This window comes from Phalacrocorax carbo, chromosome 1 (genome assembly GCF_963921805.1).
Source record: "Phalacrocorax carbo chromosome 1, bPhaCar2.1, whole genome shotgun sequence".
Lineage (NCBI taxonomy): Eukaryota > Metazoa > Chordata > Aves > Suliformes > Phalacrocoracidae > Phalacrocorax > Phalacrocorax carbo.
Window position 1 is genome coordinate 50,338,601 of NC_087513.1, and position 13,273 is coordinate 50,351,873.

General features: G+C 36.9%; 1 long non-coding RNA gene across 1 annotated transcript; it reads right to left on the reverse strand.

Moving 5' to 3' along the window:
• Positions 1–401: 401 nt before the first annotated feature.
• Positions 402–13,273, reverse strand: LOC135313256 (uncharacterized). The gene is made up of 4 exons (XR_010372876.1): positions 12,564–13,273; positions 11,049–11,246; positions 7,974–8,084; positions 402–628 (listed from the first exon to the last, which is right to left on the reverse strand). It is a non-coding gene; the product is annotated as an uncharacterized LOC135313256 (long non-coding RNA).

Genomic DNA, 13,273 nt, shown 5'->3' on the forward strand with positions numbered 1-13,273 from the left:
GAATGGCACCATTGGAAGAGCTCCTCCCTCTGTATCACCTTTCATACATCCACATCTGTTATAATACAAGTTTGTTTTATATATATCCAGGCTGTTAGCAACGATTTTGGGTTTTTTATATGCCAATAAGCAAATTCTGTCTTAAATTTCAACCTCAGGATAGAAGGCAAAGGCTGGGATCTTGTGCTACAACTTCCATCTGCAAAACCTCTTGTGTGGGCAGCATCACAAGAAATTCTTCAAGGCAGATTGCAGCTCAGAAGACATTGATGGCTATGTTTGCACAATGTAGTGACAGTAGATACAAACACTGTTTGAGCATGTTTTAAATTTAATTTCAGAGCATGTGAACTGTAGGCATCCAGAAGATGGGACATAAATATCAGAGCAGAAGACCTAGAGTCAGTGCTGTCACCCCACCTTTGCAACAACTGTGTTTCCCAGGAGCCCTGGAGAAAAAAAAAAAAAAAAAAAAAAGTAGGAGTTTTTACATCACAAAACCCCCAACCATGTCACTAGTAGTTAATGCAATGATTAGACCAACATCACCCCCCTCCAGTACAAGATGAATAAACATTGTTATAACAACACCGTATTCCTCTTTACAAGCAAGATCACTGTGCTGTGTCTGGAAAAATCAGTGGATAAAAATGGTCAGATACCTTTGCCACAGTCGGTTAAAAAGAATACAAAAGCATCTCATGACAAAGCAACAAAACATGCTACCACACAAATTCATGATTAAAACATTTTCTTTTTTTTTTCCTTAAATAGGGGAGAGTGAGACATTTAGATTTAATTGCACACAAATATAAAACAAACAAAACAACCCAAGAAACAAACAGCTTTCCAAAGTATGTAATCTTTCCCTTTCTTAAATACAAATGCAAAATGCATGCTACGGGTTGCAGAAAGAACTTTTTAAAGTTAAAAAGTCAGAGACAACATACATCATGCACTGAGACATCTGTGGCTGATGCAGGAATCAAAATAAGGAAAGACAACACACAGAAACTAAGGAGTCTTTGCTGTGGGCTACTGTCAATGGAAAGCTCAACTTCACTGTCACAAAGAACAAGCTGTCGGCAAACTCATCGCTGATGGTGGTCCGAGGGCTGACTACCACTGTTCAAACAATGGGTAGGACCAACATGAGAATGGAAGTGGAACACAAAACGTGCTGGTTGATCCCATCCCATCCGTGGTTCCTCCCAGTAACATTGTTATGTAGCCTAGCCAGAAGTCAGACCCACACTTGCAAGTGCCCTTAGGCACCCAAATCCCATTGATTTCAATGGGAATCAGGCTCCTAAATGCATTTGTCAGTCTCAGCTTTACTGCCTTGCCGCTCCAACAGCAGGGAGAAGCTTTTGTACTACCCTGTTTCTGCCTCAATACCTTTTCGGGACAAAGGAGGGGAAAATACATGCATGTCCTAGGCATGATTCACGTTCATTTTGCAAGGAGATAACCACATGGCCAGCACAAAAAAAAGATATATCAAAAGGTGTATCATTATCTATGGCTTTTAATAGTAAGTGGCAGCACTGGCTGGTTACCACTATATATATTATAACTCTTTCAGAAACTCTGACAGCATAGTCCAATATTAAGGAAATCCCTATTCTCTCTCCTTCAGACATCTTTGAAAACTAGCTTTAAGGCTTTGCATTCCTGTTATGTTTAGCAGCTATTTTATACACAAAATGTATCTGAGTATAGTTACCCTTGGCTGTCAAGTAGATTGATTGCATCAGTTTGTAATAACACAATGGAATATATTTAAGGTAACTCTCTTTAGAGTTATGTTCTGTAGGTGTTCGACCCCCTTTATGAGAGGAGATGATTGAAGAAAAAAGAAAAAAGACATAAGACATATGGCAGTTATTAGCAACAGAAACACAAACTACATCTTGTTCTGAAACCCTGCATGCTACTTAAGTTACTCTGAGAGTAAAAAGAGTTAAAAAAAAAAATCAATTCCATTTATTGCCTCCTGGTTTGTTTGGGTTTTTTTTCCTTTTTGCCTGGCAACAGGACATCCTTGCTGGCATTACAGAGATCTGATATTCATTTAAAAAACAAAACAAAACAAAAGTGCTAGAAATCATGAATGTCAAAGAAAATTAAGAATGCTAGCACATGCTGAGTCTTATTCTCCAGCATATTAGCAGAAATACATTCCAAAACCAGGTTTTATCCTAAGAAACTCTGATTCGGAATTCTTCTTGTTACGGAATTTCTTGTTAACAAGAAGAAATTCTTCTTGTTATGGAAACAGAGAGATGTGCAAAACGATAATCACTACTTATATTACTTTCAATTCTTAAACGGTTTATGGACATACCACCACAGACACCACTTATTTTGCATGCCACATTGTTATCACAGATCTTCAGCAGTGACAGCTGACTGACAATTTACCTTTCTAAAAAACGAGACATAGCTACCAGTCAGACTACCCTGCTCCCAAGGGAAAGAATCAGAAAAAATTCTTTCTTTCTAGGACAAGGACTTGAAAAAGTGGGACTTAAAATGTCATCTGGTCCATTCCTCTACTCCAAGGAAGGACTGTTCAGGCTTAAGCTATATTTTGGCATTTTTAAGTCTGTATCTAGAATAGCCTAAATCTGATGAGTAGAAGATAAAAGTGACACCAAACCTCCCCCACCCCAGAAGACACAAACTAATTATGGAAAAAAAATATGAAGCGTGATACTCTAGAAGTTGCACTTGAATGACATGGTTTTATCTGTGGGAGTTTATTGTAAGCTTTAGTGTTGTGCCTTGAAAGTGATGCTTTTAGTATGAAAATTCCTGAACACAGGAATGCCTAGGTCCACAAGCCTTGCCCTTGGCTTACAACAATTTAGTACACTGTAAGCACATCAGGACAGCTAACAACAATTGTCTGATAAAACAATAGAAAAAAACACCTGCTTTATTTTCTCCATCTATTAGAAATGTTGTACTAAAGTACAGATATTGTTAGACACATTGGCACGTCCAGCTTGCAGGTAAGCAAATATTCCTTTCTCACCAGTGAATAATGGGAGTTAATGTTGGTTTAATCTACCAGGTGACAGAAGTGTCATCTAAGTAATTGGATGCTTTGTGTTCTTCCTGAAGACAATGTGATTTTAAGCCTGTTTACATACAACGTGTGGAATGAACTTTTTTCCCTTCTGAAATGATTTATATTTTCTTACTGCAACTCTATGGATTACTTTTATGTAACAAAAACCCCAAAGCATAAAAAAATTAAAGTTAAGCACATTTTCAGAGGCGTTCTCCTGTTTAGTCATCACTAGGAACAACACGTTGGCTCCTTGTTAAGGAGGAAATATCATAAATACCATATGCAACGAGGTTCCCAAAATGGTAGCTGGCAGCAGCAGAAAACATACTTTCACTGATGCAAAGACCAAAATCTTAATTCAGCTGGGCGAATGCAATACCATTTTTACTAGCTGCAGCTAGTATGCACCATAAGAGCATCTTTGTTCTTTTTTTTTTTTTTTTTTTTTAACATTCATACTTGGCTTTCCCTTTATCATACCTACTTTTCCTTTCTGTTCCATTGTTTTTCTTGATGCTCACTCTTGTTACTTTAGTTTTCAGACAAATCTTTCTATAGTTCCACTTCACCTTACTTTCAGATCAGCCTAGATCTCACTGCCTACCTGTTCTCAAACAACCACCATTTTGTTCTACAAAACAGCTGAGCAACAGTTTAAAGAGAAGAAAAAAAAAAAAAGAGAGGACTAGCTTGCAACTATTTCTGTCCTCTGGAAGAGCTGGCGGGGAACACATTTTAAAGGACAGTTTAAATTTTTGTATACTATTTCAAAACAAAGTAAAAATGGTTAGTTTTACTTTACCATTGCAAAATAATTGTTTAGGATTTACACAGGCCAGTTTGGCCTGCCTTACTGTCTGAAAATATTCCCTAGCAGTAAAATCACTATCACGGCTAAAGTGAGACTACGTGATCTGCTTAAGCCATTTTGTAGCTCATTTCTGCACAAGTTTACCATTAAAGTCATAGAAATAATGCTACTAGATAAGCCAGTGGTCCTGTTTCCATGAGCACTCGTAAAAAAAAATCCCTCAAAGGAGATTATAAGCAGCCCTGAAGCGATGAAGTGACAGGTTCTAGAACTGTCTGCCCATATGGGAATTTTCTTTTTAATTACAGAGAACATTTTTATTTTTACATTGAATTCTCAGACTTTATTTCAGTTATTTCAGGTTTCTTCATCTACATCCATGTAGCAAGACATATTATCAAAGATGGATGAAAGAATGTTGAGAATGGAAAACTTAATTTTACTTGAACTTTAAGTTACCCACATTTACTTTACTAAGAAAAAGCTCTTCCAAAATACATATACAGAAACAATTAGGGTAATCTAAAACAGTACAAAAATGTGACAAAACCACCATGGGCCTAATCCTCCAGGTTTTCAATGATGACAATGAAAAATACAGGAATGGGACTGATTTATTTTGCAGTAGAAAGTGGGGAGGGGAAAAGTGTTACCAAATATTGAACACTTAGGTGCAGCAAGACCCAAATTATGTTTACACAACATTTCTATCCACATCCATTTAATTTTGTACTTAGAAGTCTTCTATTCTCTTTAAAAATGCATACCAAAAATACTACTGCACATATTAGCACTACGCTATCAAATAAATATTTTATTCAGCACCAATAAAGGATAAATACAGCACAGTCATCAAATTATAAAGGTCATCAATACATATAACAAGAGATGAAGGCAGAAAGTAGACCCTACTTCCAATCTCTGGACTGCACACAGTATCAACAATTAGCCTGGCTCAAATTTTTAATAGGAAGGATTAAGGCAGACATACTAAGCTATACAGCTCGTCAAAATGAGCCACAGAAGAAAATAACCATCTGATACCTTCTGCCTTTTTCCATCTAGAATTCAACCTCCAGTTTTCCCTCCCAAGCTCTGCAACATCTTTATACAATCCACTGAAAACATATGTCTTGAAAGATCTCCTAAAGGGGAAGCAGGCAGCATGAACACCGACCACCCACCCTGGGGATAAATTATAGTTATTAGCATAGGACTGATGCGGCTCTCAGATGACACTGTACCATTCTGTATGCTTTTCTACAGCAGAGTAACTGAGACATAATATCACATTTCAAGAGAGTTGCTGAGTATGTTTGAAGACTTGGAACCTGTGTGAAGGAAAGAAGCAAATGTACATCTTTTCCAAGCTGTGCATTTTTATAGGTGTTCAAAGATTCATGTACTTGATGCATGCCATAAAGATGAACACTCATTCAGGGTATTCACAGAAGCTGTCTGGAACTGGAGGAAGAGCAATGAAGCATTATAATAAATGAAATGTAAATAAAATTCAAATGAAACATTAAAAATATATATCTATTAGCAGCTTCCTGGTTTGGTGTTGGTTTTTTTTTTGTTACTGTTGCCTGTTGGCGTAAAATCAACTATGATAAAAGGTAAAGTAATCTTTGAACAGACCAGCTCTTCCACACAGTGAAACAGGGATAATTATCCTTCTATTAGCAACACCTCATATAACTTCCTTACTGCCAGGATAACCTGATCACTATAGAAAGAAGCAGGCATGAAGGGAAGGAAGGAAACCAAGAAACAGAATTTTTTAAAAGCAAGGTGACTTGATGTACATTCTATATGTTTTTTCCCAGTCCCAATCTTTTTACATATTAATGTCCTGTATGAAGTAGCATCTTTTCTTCCTTTTAAGAAATAAAGTTCTGAACTTCAACAGGAATCATGCCACAACCAATGCACAACTCTCCAAGAGTCCATCCCTGCTTGCAGACCTTACTACAGGTCTGCTCTGTTCTCCACTACTCTTCTGTCCAGGTGTTGCGCCTCATTTTAGCTTTTAGGGGACTAGCTGTCAACCTCAGCAGCCACTGCCTTCATTGCTTTGATTCCAGCCTTTGGATGAGTCTTTTCTTTACAACCTAGAGTTCTCTCTCGTTCTTAGCACCTCAGTGAGGACCTGCTCTTTGTTAGCACTCTGTAGGACAATCCAAAAACCTACTACTCCTTCTCAAATTAAGTCGAGTTTTTTGTTGGGGCTTTTTTTTGTGAGGGTTTTTTTTTTTGTGTGTGCTCTTACACGTTCACACAAATGCTAGTTACTTCTATGCTACAACATCCAGCTGTGTCTCTGCCCTTAACAAGCACCCATTGCCCCTTCTGCATACTCAGGAAGACTCACACATTCCCTGGAACAACCTATACACCTCCACACCCAGGCTGACTCTACACATTGCTTTATACATGCTGTTCCTGAGCACATTCTTTTCCCTACATTCACTCAATCACACCCTCTTCTTGCTCTAGTACTGTTCAACTTTTAAAAGCACAAATATATTACTCTCAAGGCTGGAGTTTCAAAGTTTTGTTAGATGTGAATGTTACCAAGTGAAAATGTGGAAGTTCAATGTGTTAAGAAGCTATCTTGTGGCTGCAGAAAGAAAAGGTAAAGTGGTGTGTGCATTAGTGAGTGGTCTATGAAGTAGAATCACCCAATGGTTCACCTCAAAAGACAAACATGAAAGAACACCCTGTTGAGTTTATATTATATCCAGATTTAACAGGCGCTCCACAGTGTTCTTACAATGAAATAATATTTTAGTAGCTGGATTCCCATCCAGCTTGTGTCTTCACGGGAAGGAAGTTCAGGGCAGACTTGGTTTGCAGCACACTGGCTGCACAGTAGGGGAAGACTACTGACCATGATGCAGATTTTGCTCCCAGCTTAGTGGATTTTCTTGATGTACATCAAGATCTTCTATTGTCTAATTATGCTGTACTTCAGCTGTTGAGTCATATCTTTCCATTCACATTTCTCCTAAACATTTCATACGGCAGTACTCAAAAAGAAAATACCTGAAAGGACAGCTTCTTTTTATCATTTTACATTTGAAATTGCCTTTAGTATTTTAAGTCTATTCACTCGGAAATACAATGAGATAACGTACTGTACATAAAGTTGAAGCTCTTAAGGTAGCAAATGCTCAATAGCTATAGACATGAAAGACGACTTCAAATAGCTGCCAAGAGAGCAATAGTACGGTTTCATCTGCAGAAGCATACGGTCCCTAACGCAGGCACAAATTTTACAGTACTTTTAGAAATTAATCTACTGAAACAGTTTCTCTGCATGAATCAAAATAGCTGTAGCAGGGAAATTGGTAAAATAACTAATCCTACCTTAAAATAAGCGAACATCTCTGTACAATGCATGCACACTATATTTAAAAACTGTTTAAGATGGGTAGTGTCAGCATGAATTTTCAATTTGTATCATAAAGTACTTGTACTACATGTTCATTCTTTGTATTTTAGACATTAGTATATAAGAGGCCTGTACACTGAGTTCAGCTGAGGACAAAATGAGTGGCAGACATTACTTCATAGTTAAATGGGACAGCCCCACTGTTGTTGAACCAGGAGAGCGTACAACTGGAGTCCACATAATACAATTAGCATGCCATTTTGCAGTGTTCCAGAATGAAATGGCCTTACAATCTCTAATACTGGGCAACACCTACAGATCAAACTCACAGCACTCTTACCAAGCATAAATCCAATTGTAGAACTAGGATTATTCAAGGCACTTTCACATACATGAAGTCCTAAAAGACTTCAGCAGGCCTTTGTGAAAGTTCATCTGGCAGCAGCCCAGATATGAATTTGACTCAAAACTGATAACGGCAATAATAATTCCCAAGGGAAAAAAGATAAAAGGAAACATCATTGGGATAATCAGAGAAAAATCAGAAAAGGAAGATGGGGTAAAGGCTAAAAAGCACATGCTCACAATTTATACTACAGTATTTTAATTCACATGTTCAGTTTTCATTTATTTTACTGGACTCTGGTGCCACTTGTGATGCATATCTAGAAATCATCTGCACTTACGTCAACAATTTTGGTCCTACTATCAGGAGAAAACTAGTACCCAATTGTGAAGTCCAAGTATCCAACTACAAAATCTGGTTCCAGCCACATTCCAAGGCAAGTATCTTGACTCTAATAGATAATTTCAAAAGACATGTCACCACTTTGAATAGCAACAAATCTGCAGTTCCAAATAAAACTGATCTTTCATAATTTCCATAATCAGGATACAAATTGTGAAGCCTATGCCTTCTAAACCTCTAAACTTGATTCATTCTCCAGCAAATTCTAAACCCTATTCCAAACTTAATTCACACCATAATATCTTCATTTCTTTTAAAACTCAAAATGACAAGAGCTGTAGTAAAGCACTGCCCTTGGTGGGTCATTCTTACAAGTTTCCTGCTAACACTAGCAATCCATGGGATATGTTTAATCTATGGGATCTTTAGTCTCTCCCTAGGATGAGTCTTCATTATTCAGGCAGAAGGGAGGTGTGACAAACAATGAACCACAGAAATCAGGTCCATAATTGCCATTAGGGAAAAAGATTGTGACATGTTTTATGTTTCCAGTAATGCATTGCTATTGTCAGCATTTCTTCCTTATTTACATAAAAAGATGCTTTATCTAAAATCCAAAAATAGTAACAGTAAGGCGCAGGAAATATAAAAATCAAAAGCTTCATCCTTTTACAATTTTGGCCTTTTACATCCTGTGAGAAATGTTAAAACTGGTTATAAAAATAAAATAAGAAATAAGATGTTCCCTAAACTCTTGTCCTAGAGTTGTACTTTTGCATTTAATTTACACAAACGTAGCTTAAGGATCAAGATATGTCCTAAGAAATTTTAGGTTTTTTCACCTACCCTTTGCCCACAGTGAAAATCTTAAGCACTTATCCAGAAGATTCAACTTTGATTAGAAATGTTATTCATTTATCCCACTAAAAGCAATATTAAAATCAACATTAAATTGAAAAAGAAGCTTTTAAAACCTAATTTTAGTATTGATAATATGCATAACTGTTGAAACTTTGTAAGTTCTCTACACTCCTGCTTGATCTGTTAAGAATGAGGTAGGCTTAGCACCATCCCTTAAAATTCATATGCACGCTCACACAAATAAGGAAGCCTTGATATTAAGCTGAAAACAATATTTTAGGAACTCTCATTATAAATATAAAGCTACAATGTCATAATATAAGTCAACTGAGATTACACGAACAGTTGTATCTAATTTGGTCAGTGAGGTAAAGTTATAAAGCTTGCACAAGCATGGGGGAGATTTGGAATTTATGGCATTAATTATTTAATTGACAACAAATAAAGTAATATAGCAAAAATTTAAAAAGCAGCCTTCAGATGACTGGAGAGACAATTACAATACAATGACATAGCCACAAGCTGAAAAGACCCTATCGATACTAGCAGCAGACAGACCAGAAAAATCCTAAAGTGATAACAAGATTTTCCTCTTCTTCCTGAGAAAGGCTTAATCACCACAGCAGAGAACATTTTTTTCCATGGAGGAGTCCGAAAGAGCTGGATTTGTTCCCAAATTCAGGAAATAGCAAACTTTAATAAAACAACGGACAAACTAACTCTTACTGTGGTTCAGCTTTACAAGCACTAACAATGCAAAAGGTATTAATTTACAGCATACTTAAACTAAACACCACTCCCATCAGTACTTTAACAGTTGTCATCAAGAGACTAGTAAAACCAGAGCCTCATTACACTGAAAGAGCTGACACTGTTAACGCACAACTTGATAAAAAGTTGCATTTCAGAATCAAACATCCCCAGGCTTTGATTTGAAAATGCCCATATTGGTTGTCTCCCAGGACATAATTCAGTAACCATTTACATAGCTTCCATTGGGAATGAGCAGTAGTTATGATAATGTAGTAACTAATGCCCAATTTACTAACTCTGGGAGGAACTCCAGGAGGAAAACTTGATTTTATTCTCTATAACTGTATTTTACATTTATCTTCCTAAAATTTGGGAGAGATGTTTTAAATCACTAGTAAGATAAACTATAGCCCGACTGAATGCATTCTCAAGACTACCTGCATATGTATACTGGACTGCTCTCAGACTAGTTGTATGAGCAGAAAAACCCCAAATCTTTACAAAAAGATAAACAGACAGGTGTCAACAGACACTTATCAAAACATGCATTTTAAATACATTTAAATATTTGAATGGTAAATCTGGATTGTGCCATAAACTAAAACACTCACTCAGAGCACTGGTCAGAGAAACAACTAGAAGGTAACTTCTTGGCTGTTACTAATTTTGAGCTTACTGGGTCTCAATGCTCCAACCATCTGTCTGTTCTGAAGATCTTTCTCAAGTACAATTTCTATCTCACAGACCTGGAAAGTTTTCCAGGGACCATTTGTCAAAATAAATACAATTCCTCAGTAAAACTTTCTTTTCTAGGGAAAAAAAGAACTTTAAGGAGTCCTAGCTAGCTCTAATAACATATTTTTGTTTGACTCTATCCCCACATACTCCACCTGCTCAGAAGCTGAGCAACAGAACCCCAAGCATATGGAAATGACTAGGCTAAAATCCAGAGCCACCATAGCGATTTCCTACTGCTATCAACTCACAAGTTTACATGCAAATCTTCTGATTGCCCACAAACTGTGCTTGCACTATTCTCTACGTGCAAAAACAAAACAGACACACATCTGTGCTTTTGACCCCAGCAGAGCCCTCATGCACAGTTTAAGTGCTACCTTCTGCTGGTCCTCTTAACACTAGGAGGTTCAACTGTTAAATTGCAAACAGCTCTGATGCATATATTTAGTAACAGGAGCTAAATCACAGTCTGAAACAAAAGCACTGAAATAAAAGTGATAATACCAGGTCCCACTGTAATTTGGCCCCAAAGCTGGTAATGCATTCAGACATCATCTACCCTCCCTAAAAACTGAGCAACGATCAGCTTGCATGTCTAGGTGTTTCCAAGTAGCCCATAATCAATCTTACGTGCTTGCAAGGGGTCATAAAGATGATAATGACTAATGATGATTAAAAATTGGTGGAGTACCTATTATGAGGCTATTCCACCCATACTGACCTGTAGATCTGATCTTTTTTAAAGGTTGCTTCATATAAGAAAGTTTAAGCGTGGCTAAACACATCAGGGTCAGAAGCCAACATTTTGGAATGAAGCCCTCAGATGAACACAGTAGAGAGGAACATTCAGGGTTCTTTATTGCTTTGTCTGCCTCCACACCTTTGTAGTAATTACTTTTTCCAGTAAGTTGGTCAAAGCCTGCAACATAACAGAATTCAAAACATTGTTCAGATATTTAAGAAATCACTATGCTCTACTACCAAGCTTTCAATTTGAAATTCAACCAGACATAAGAGGAAAATTTAATCACTGTTTACTTCTCGCATGGAATTACCTTTAGTAATTATCTGAAGTATTTCTTGAGCTCACAGATACACAAAATAGCTTCCACTCCTCATTAGCACAGTGCCTCATAAAGCATAGCTTGGCTAAGCCTCCAATGTTTTTCTGCCAGAAATTACTATGTTTTTCTGTGCAGTGAAAAGACATGTGTATTATCAGACAAGCTCTTCTATTGGATTTATATAGTATCATATCAGAAATATATGGGCTCAGATAGTCAGTAACCTGGCTACACCAACATATCAAGATAAACACAATAAATGACGTGTTCTATGTGGCTTCAGTGCCAAGTCTAGCCAAGCAGACTTCCATAAGACTAGGAAAGAAGATTGCTTAAATGGCAGTCCATCCTTCCATTTTTGACACATCTCTTAATTATTTTATTATTAACCTGGCTTCTAAGAGAGAGGTTCTGCCAGAAAGGTTTTGAGGTAATCCCACTACCAACTCCTTCCCTCACCCCGTTGTTGGAAAACACACTCCACAGTAGATTTAGCCAAACAGAACATATTCCAATCCCTTGGCAACCCAGTTCAGTCCCATTTCCTGTGTACCTTAAACTAGGACTCTGGAGCAGTTGATATTTGTTACAGGTTTGCTGCTGCTGCTATGGGAGGGATTACATCTTAACCACAGGTAGACTTCCAAAACAATTCAGGTATTTTCTCAGTTTTAAGTCAGTGACATCCTATTTTCCTTAGAAGCCCAACTCCTCAAAGCCTAGACATTTTACCCTATTTTATTCAGGAAACTGAACGAGGACCAATGAAGAGTCTACTCATACTACTATGATCTTCATGGAGCACACTTATAATTTTAAATATTTGCAGGTAAAGCAGGTTTTCACTGCAATCACTGGAAGGCATAATTTTATCACTGAACAAGCCTAGTAACTCATATAGTCTCTGCAAACTACATCTACTTACACCAGAAATAGTCTACCACCAGAATCAACTCAAAACTTGAATAACAAGAGTATTATGGAAATGAATTCATAACTAAGGACACAATTTTGAAATGCATTGTTCACAGAAAGAATATTTATGAACATAAAACTAAACAACAGGACATCCCACTAACAAAGCCCTTCAGGCTAAAGAGCTTAAACCCAAATTTAAGATTACATAATCTCACAGAGAATCTGAAATACACAGCAATAATCTTTATTCATACTTATTTCATGAAGTCTGGCCAAATCCTTGGGGTTTTAGGTTGTCTCTATCATAAAAATAAAAGACTTTTGCATCAGTTAAAAAAAAAATCTTCAGGCACTTTTACCGAAGTTGAGTATCGTCAATCTAGCTTTATGGTAGAAGCCCAATAAAATATGCTAGACAGTTCTGTAAAATACTACTTTTTCTATTTTGGTAAAAGAAGTTCAATTTTAAGCAAATCCAAACCAATTATACTTCACTGAACCCATAAAAGCACACCAAAAAATACAGTACTCTTAATATATAAACACAAACATGCTCAGATGTCTACATTCAAATAAACATAGCTGTATTTAATTGACCTCCCCCTTTTCATTCACTTACGACTATTATTTATCCCCATTTGTAAGCATTTTATGCAGAACCCTGTCTTTACTGAGAGGGTCACTCTTACCAGGCATCAAAGCAATGCTAACTATACTTTTTCATAAAAGACAGATTATAAAGCTGGATTGGCAGACAGTAATAGTGTAATTGCATACAGTTCATACAAGTTGTTCAATGATAACAAACCAAAAGATACTGGCAGCTGTAGTGGTGCTCTAGATTCACATGAAAATAAGGGAGCCTCATGGATGGGGAATGCAACCTTTATCACAGTGAACATGTGCATGTATTGTCTTTAAAGTACTTTTAACAACAGATTCAGGTGAAGATCTGGCTCCATTT